Below are 8,862 nucleotides of genomic sequence, written 5' to 3'. Positions count from 1 at the left end.
CGGGTTTCGGGGTTTGGGTTTCACGGCTTTCGCGGCAAATTGTGGACACGATTGTTTAGAGGGGGGGGGGGGGGGGGTAGACTATTGTTGAACGGGGGGGGGGGGGGGGGGGGAGAGACACGTTTGTTGAGTGGGACGATGACGACACGATTGTAGGGGGGGGGGGGGTGCGACACGTTTGTTGAGGGGGGGGGAGACACGTTTGTAGGGGGGGCGGGCACGCTCGACAACGAGAGTTGGTTTTTATTGAACGCTCGACAACGAGAGTTGGTTTTTATTGAACGAGACTTCAACACGGAACAGCTGCACGAAACGATGGTCACGTCACTCTCGGTGACGGTGTCGACAACAATGAACACACGAACAATGTTAATAGAACAACACACAACCACATAACATCCCGAACCCATTAACCCCACTTAATCCTAACAAAAAAACAAGTTAACAAAAGCCCCTTTTGTCAACTGACAACCCCAATTCCCAGAATCCCCCGCGGCTCCGGAACACGGCGTAGCTTATATTAATCTTTATTATCTGAATGGGAAATGCAATATTTTAGGAGAGATACACCATTAAACGCGTTTCTAATGACATTTCTAGCGAGAAATGTACATTTTCCTTACATAATCTTCAGTCAGTGAATGTTTATGATCTTTATTAATCTTTATTATCTGAATGGGAAATGCAATAATTTAGGACCGATTCACCGTTAAACGTGTTTCTAATAACATTTCTAGCGAGAAATATACTTTTTACTTGCATAATCTTCAGTCAGTGATTGTGTCTGATCTTTAGTTTTATAGTTATTAGGATTTGATCGGCTCGCTCGCATGTTTCAACGACGTCAGGTTGTTAGGAATAGGGACGCTGCTTTCTCTAAACTAGCAGCTCACGTGCTTCCTGCGTTTGTGTTATTAAACTGTTACTTCATGTAACTTTTAATGATATCATCTTATTAGAAACACGTATATCTGAGAGCCAACCCAGTCGCCAAAAGCATACGTTGACAGTGTACGTTTCGTGAACACTGGATTACGTCGCATTTCAACATAAAATAGCGTGTTATACACACACACGCAAGCACACACACACAAGCACACACACGCACGCACAGACACACACAGACACAGACACACACACACACACACACACACACACACACACACACACACACACACACAAACACACACACACACACACATACGGTGCATTTCGCTGCTAAAACAACAACAACAAAAATATTCCCTCAAATATTATTACTAAAGAACCGTTTTCCAAAGAACGAAATGTAAACCAATGCATTCTGAATGGGAGTGTTTCTCCGATTTTTCCATGCTACACAGAACGAAATGTAAACCCATGCAAATAAAGACTTCATGGTCATAATAATTTAAATATCATTAATCTCCTGAGTGTGTTGGGTGGTATTCTATTTTTTTCAACGGGGCTGGTGCCGTCTCCTTTTGACCTTTTGACCCCAGACTTCTGGGGGAATAGCTGAATCAATTCATTAGTCAATCAGAAGCATGTAAATATCTTCCCGGTGGCGTAGGAGGACGAACAAGGTGTCCTTCAACATCTACGCTTCCAGGCGATTGCAACGGTGCCACACATGAGCATATTCGAACATGTTTAATGGTAGTAATTAGCTGTCGAATTTGGAGGCCTTAATCAATAATGAGCAGCTATTGATTTGCTTCCCGATAAAAATGTGTGACAAATGACATGTTATTTAGCATCTACACGTTGAGCTGAGTCCAATGACACCAAGCCTGACACTCTAGCTAATGGTAACATGTATTTTACATGGTACACCTAGGTCTAGGACATGATCTCGGTGTAACAAGAGGGCGAGCTTGATCTCATTGGACTCAGCTTAACGTGTAGATGCTAATTAACATGTAATTTGTCAAAAATCTCCATCGGGAAGCAAATCTATAGCTGGTCATTATTGATAAAGGCCTCCAAAATCGACAGCTAATTACTACCCCGAAACATATTAAAATATGATCATGTGTGGCACTGTTGCAATCGTCTCGAAAAGTAGATGTCAAAGGACACCTTGTTTGCCCTGTTGCACGACCGGGAAGATATTTTCATACTTCCAATGCAGGGGTTTTCAAAGTGTGAGAGAGTGAGCCCCCCCCTCAGAGAAAAAAATTCAGCTGAGCCCCCCCCCCCCCCCCCCCCCCCCCCCCAATTTGTTTTTTTCTAGAGACCTGTGTTTTGAAAGCTATCTTAATTATTTTACACATTTTAAACATCTCTGATCCTAATTTTAAAACATTTGAAACATATTTTTTAAACATATTTTTTAAACATTTTAAACATATTTCTGAAACATTACAACATCTTTGTGCGTTTTTAAACACATTTCTTAACACAATTTAACAACTTTATCTAAGCATGTTTTAGCTTAACCTTTTTTAAATACATTTGAACATCAACAACTGCCAGTTTACACAGATTCATTCAGGGTCCCCGACTCTGAATTTTCAGAGTCTAATCAGATCTGCTTTTTCAGTCCAGAGATTCGACTATTCGGCGGGGTTTGTTTACCGGCGTTGCTATGGTGACCTAAATTATTATAAGCAACTGAAAACGATGCCGGTTTGAAACTAAAACTGTGATTCTGAAAAAAGTATAAATGCTATCAAAATTCCGTTTGGATAGTATTGAAGATACAAGTGTGTAGATTTGTTCAATGGTTTGAATGATGGTAAACGGTTGAAAAAGGAATGAGTTTCGATGTCTAGAACTAGGTGTATTAGAATGGGCAGACGTCTTCAATGAAAACAGCTGAAAACGAAGCGGTATGAAACTAAAACGGTGGTTCTGAAGAAATTTTAAATGATATCGAAATTCTGTTTCGATATTATTGAAGATAAAAGTGTGTAGATTTGTTAAATGGTTTGCACGAAGATAAACGGTTGAAAATTGATTTAGTTAGGTTACTTCTACAGTTGAAGTACGATTGATGATTTGAATCATCGACTTTGAATCAGGTTTTTCTTCGGGTTTATTTTTTTCTCACGTCGCGCCCCCCCTGAAGAACTCTGGCGCCCCCCAGGGGGGGCGCGCCCCACAGTTTGAAAACCACTGTTCTAATGGATTGATTCATATTTTAAGGTTCTCGGAGTGAGACTTTAAGCAGCTGCAGCAGAAGTGTTGAGACGAAAGATGATATCAAGACATTAATAGAATATTCCCATTCACATTATGATTCTTCGTCATAACATCCGACCAAACATTCTTTACATTCACCGAGCGAAGATTATGAAAGTCCAGGCCCCCCCTTCCTGCACTCGGGGTCCGACCGGGCCAAGTTTCGGTGCGGGGGTCCCAGTTAGGCCCTAGAATATGGTATTCAAGTTTCAGGGCGGTAGGACCTTCCTATCTCAAAAACTGTTTTTCCACCACATTCTGAACCATTAGGTCTCGCAGGCAACACTTCTGAAGGGGCTTTGTCCAAATGACAGTCCATTTGGGAAAACTTTTTTTCTCTATGGGCTAGAACTACAAATCTTGGATATGTCGTTCTCGGGGCCCCGGGAAATGTGTGTAAACATTTTAGCATCCCAAGCTATCTCGAACAGGCCGGAAAAGGGGCGTGACCTCCAACAGTACAGTCACTGTACATAAGACAGAGGTTAGTTTCTAGGCCCCATTTTTTGCGGGATGGAGGTGTACATTTGTGGCTTAATGTGTGTAGACACAGCTGGCCTGTGGCCAAGTCTTTGAAGTCTGGGGTCAAAAGGTCAAAAGGAGCCGGCACCACGCCGCTTATGAGATAACAAAAAGTGAATCTGTATTTCTCTCATAACATTTTGTCATTATTGAAGAGAGGCCTGATTCTCAGATATGCATGTTGGACTGTTAGGGTATAGGTCTGGGAAGAACTTCAGGCCAAAATCTTGCAAGCGAGCCGCTGGGTGCAGGTGCAACGAGATGGAGCACTTGCTGAGTCATTTCCTGTAGGGCTGGAGCCACAGGTTGAAGCGTATATGCGTCCTTTGAAACCCCCTTTGATATATAAGAGACCCCAAGGTACAGTTTACTTAAATGTTCTCGCCTCAGTCACCTATTGCATCACTTCCTTTAGGGCTTCGGCCTCCTAATAGATCATTGTAGTATAATTGAATTCCCTCTTTCATATTATATGATACTTCCACCACTGGGACGTGGCAACAACTCTCCAAATCCATATGGGGAGGGGGGGGGGATGCTTTTGGACAGTAGGGGTGTACACTAGACATAAATAGGAAGCAAACTCAGGAGAAGGAATGACCTCTCACAAATATTTATTGAATAAATTGTTTCAAATAACCCTGCCTCGTTAAATCAATGAACTTGGTGTTTTGCTTTCAAAAATAGGTTATTTTTATGTTGAAATGCGACGTAATCCAGTGTTCACGAAACGTACACTGTCATGTAAACATGCGAGCGAGCCGATCAAATCCTAATAACTATAAAACTAAAGATCAGACACAATCACTGACTGAAGATTATGCAAGTAAAAAGGTAACCCTTCCTTTTACAGTCCCCTAATTACTAGGTATTTACCCGGTACATGCATGGTAAATTATAGTGTATTACTGGGTAATTACCACTGGTAATAAGAAGGTAAATACAGAGGTAGTTACCCGGTAAATACATGGTAAATCATAGTGTATTACTGGGTAACTACCTCTGTATTTACCTTCTTATTACCAGTGGTAATTACCCAGTAATACACTATGATTTACCATGTATTTACCGGGTAACTACCTCTGTATTTACCTTCTTATTACCAGTGGTAATTACCCAGTAATACACTATAATTTACCATGTATGTACCGGGTAAATACCTAGTAATTAGAGGACTGTAAAAGGAAGGGTTACCAGTAAAAAGTATATTTCTCGCTAGAAATGTTATTAGAAACACGTTTAACAGTGAATCGGTCCTAAAATATTGCATTTCCCATTCAGATAATAAAGATTAATAAAGATCATACACATTCACTGACTGAAGATTATGTAAGGAAAATGTACATTTCTCGCTAGAAATGTCATTAGAAATGCGTTTAATGGTGTGTCCGTCCTAAAACATGCATTTCCCATTCAGATAATAAAGATTAATATAAGCTACGCCGGAGCCGCGGGGGATTCTGGGAATTGGGGTTGTCAGTTGACAAATAGGGCTTTTGTTAACTTGTTTTGTTGTTAGGATTAAGTGGGGTTAATGGGTTCGGGATGTTATGTGGTTGTGTGTTGTTCTATTAACATTGTTCGTGTGTTCATTGTTTTCGACACCTTCACCGAGAGTGACGTGACCATCGTTTCGTGCAGCTGTTCCGTGTTGAAGTCTCGTTCAATAAAAACCAACTCTCGTTGTCGAGCGTTCAATAAAATCCAACTCTCGTTGTCGAGCAAGCCCCCCCCTACAAACGTGTCTCCCCCCCCCCCCCTCAACAAACGTGTCTCCCCCCCCCCCCTCCCCGGTCAACAACAGTCTACCTCCCCCCCCCCCCTAAACAATCGTGTCCACAATTTGCCGCGAAAGCCGTGAAACCCAAACCCCGAAACCCGCCTCCACAGCGGCACGCGTGGATACTGTAGGTATAACACGCTATTTTTTACGTTGAAATGCTACGTATCCAGTGTTCATGGAAACGTACACCGTCAACGTTTTTTCTTGGCGACTGGGTTGGAGAGTGAGAGAGTAAGGAGAGAGAGAGAGAAAGAGAGAGTGAGAGAGTAAGGAGATAGACAATTTGAAGGGTACAGAGAAGGCTCTGAACCAGGGCAGCAAAATTCAATGTGTACAACACAACAAGACTGCCATGTCATAAATGCCGTGCCAGACACACCAGATCGAGTCGGAGAGAGCGAGAGCAAGAGAGAGACACACAAACACACACACACACACACACACACACAAACACACAGAGGGGACTGAGCGGGAGGCCAAGAGAGACAGACAGAAGGCAAGGGAAAAAAGGCAGCAAGCGTGGATGTGTGCGTGTGTGTATGTGCACCTGTGTGTGTGTGTGTGTGTGTGTGTGTGTGTGTGTGTGTGTGTGTGTGTGTGTGTGTGTGTGTGTGTGTGTGTGTGTGTGTGTGTGTGTGTGTGTGTGTGTGTGTGTGTGTGTGTGGAGTAGGATGGGGAGTCGCCACTACAACATGCATGCTGTTGTGCAAGCTGTTCTATAGCGACACCAACGATTGCTGTTACTATGAGCAACAGGAGAGCCGTCTGGTGCATGGTGTCTGTCCTGCTCCACGGCAACAGCACCCTCCATCACACCCCAAAAGAGAGAGAGAGAGAGAGAGAGAGAGAGAGAGAGAGAGAGAGAGAGAGAGAGAGAGAGAGAGAGAGAGAGAGAGAGAGAGAGAGAGAGAAAATGAGAGAGAGATTTTTGCTGTTGGCTGACAATGCCTGTCTATTGTTTTTCGTCTTTTATTTCCTTGTTTTATTCTTTTTAGCAGCGTAAATGTATGTTTTCAATGCAAAAAAGGCTATTTGAATTTAAATTCCAGAGAGAAAGCCCCAAAAATTGCATCAGAGCGATGAGTCAGAGACGTGTTTCTTTTTAACTTTATTTTTTCTATTTAATTTTCTTCTTATTACATTATTTTCACTACAGCATGACTACCTGGTTGACCTTATATGGTTGCCTCAAACAAGTTGTACACGTGATGCACATATGACAACACATGCATCGGCCAGGCATTAGTTTGCTTTACATCAGCAGTGTCTATGATATATATATTATATATTATAATCGCGCATATACACCAGTATGCTCATACACACACACGCACACACACACACACTATTAAACTCCTTTTACATGTATGTATGAGAGTGTATAGTAGTGTGTGAGATAGCATATACAGTAGTTGGGTATGTGAGAGAGTATAGTAGTGTACGTGAGAGAGTATAGTAGTGTATGTGAGAGAGAATAGTAATGTATGTGAGAGATTATAGTAGTGTGTGAGATAGCACATACAGTAGTTGGGTATGTGAGAGAGTATAGTTGTTTATGTGAGTGAGTATAGTTGTTTATGCAAGAGAATATAGTAGTGCGTGTGAGAGAGAATAGTAGTGTATGTGAGAGAGAATAGTAGTGTGTGTGAGAGAGTATAGTTGTTTATGCAAGAGAATATAGTATTGTGTGTGAGAGAATATAGTACTGTGTGGGGTGTAACGGTACACTGAAGTCACGGTTCGGTTCATACCTCGGTTCAGACATCACGGTTCGGTACGTGTTCGGTACAATGAAGGGAAAAGAAAAAACAAAAATGCAGAAGGCAATTCTTCTTCATTGTGCATGTCTCAGGTTATACCACCTAGTGTCATACAGTCTCTCCCCTGAGCTAGCTGCAACAGCCTGAACTGTGTAATCTAAGATGTAAACAGTAAACAATAACTACCCCACATCATCTCCAGACTCCATCCGTATCTTGTAAACTTCAATGAAAACAGCTGGAGACGTAGCCGGTATGATACTAAAACTGTGATTCTGAAGAAAGTTTAAATGATATCGAAATCCGTTTAGATATTATTGAAGATACAAGTATTTAGATTTGTTAAATGGTTTGAACGAAGATAAACGGTTGAACATTTATTTTGTCACGTCTTAAAACAAACTGAAGTACCAGAGGACGGATCTGCCGTACTCCCATTGAGGAATATCTTAAAAAGTATAAAATATTTTAAAAATCTGAAAAGAAGAGCGCGATTCCAAGCTACTCTGAACATTTTAAATTTGGAATGGGGTCTCTAGGTGAAAAATGTGAGGAAGGAGATAGGTCCAAAAGTTTGAAGAGAATAATAAAGAAAAAAAGAAAGAAAGAACTAGAAATTGCATTTCCTGCAGAAAACGCGTGTGAGTGCTGACAGCTGAATGAAAAGCGCAAGGCATTGCTGCAAATGAAGAAATGAAAAATCAACTGAACTGAATAATCTCAAAGTAGTAGTAGTAGTAGCTGAAGTAGTAGTAGTAGTAGTAGCTGAAGTAGTAGTAGCTAAAGTATAAGTAGTAGTAGCTGTAGTAGTAGCTGAAGTAGTAGTAGTTGCTGAAGTAGTAGTAGTAGCTGAAGTAGTAGTAATGGAAGTAATAGTAGAAGATAAAGTAGTAGCAGTAGTAGTAGTAGTAGCTGAAGTAGTAGAGGAAGATAAAGTAGTAGTAGCTGAAGTAGTAGGTAGTAGCTGAAGTAGTAGTAGTAGCTGAAGTAGTAGGTAGTAGCTGAAGTAGTAGTAGTAGCTGAAGTAGTAGTAGTAGTAGTTGCTGAAGTAGTAGTAGTAGCTGAAGTAGTAGTAGTGGAAGTAATGGTAGAAGATGAAGTAGTAGCAGCAGTAGTAGTAGTAGTAGTAGCTGAAGTAGTAGAGGAAGATAAAGTAGTAGTAGCTGAAGTAGTAGAAGCTGAAGTAGTAGCAGTAGTAGCTGAAGTCGTAGTAGCTGAAGAAGTAGTAGCTGAAGTAGTAGTAGTAGTTGAAATAGTAGGTAGTAGTAGCTGAAGCAGTAGTAGTAGCTGATGTAGTAGTAGTACCTGAAGTAGTAGTAGTAGTAGATGAAGTAGTAGTAGTAGTAGTAGCTGAAGCAGTAGTAGTAGCTGAAGTAGTAGGTAGTAGCTTAAGTAGTAGTAGTAGCTGAAGAAGTAGTAGTAGCTGAAGTAGTAGGTAGTAGCTTAAGTAGTAGTAGTAGTAGCTGAAGCAGTAGTAGTAGCTGAAGTAGTAGGTAGTAGCTGATGTAGTAGTAGTAGTAGCTGAAGCAGTAGTAGTAGCTGATGTAGTAGTAGTAGCTGAAGTAGTAGGTAGTAGCTGAAGTAGTAGTAGTAGCTGAAGCAGTAGTAGTAGCTGAAGTAGTAGGTAGTAGC

The sequence above is a fragment of the Gadus chalcogrammus genome, chromosome 6 (assembly GCF_026213295.1).
Source record: "Gadus chalcogrammus isolate NIFS_2021 chromosome 6, NIFS_Gcha_1.0, whole genome shotgun sequence".
Classification (NCBI taxonomy): Eukaryota; Metazoa; Chordata; class Actinopteri; order Gadiformes; family Gadidae; genus Gadus; species Gadus chalcogrammus.
The sequence above is the reverse complement of the archived record's forward strand: the minus strand, read 5'-3'. Positions refer to the sequence as shown.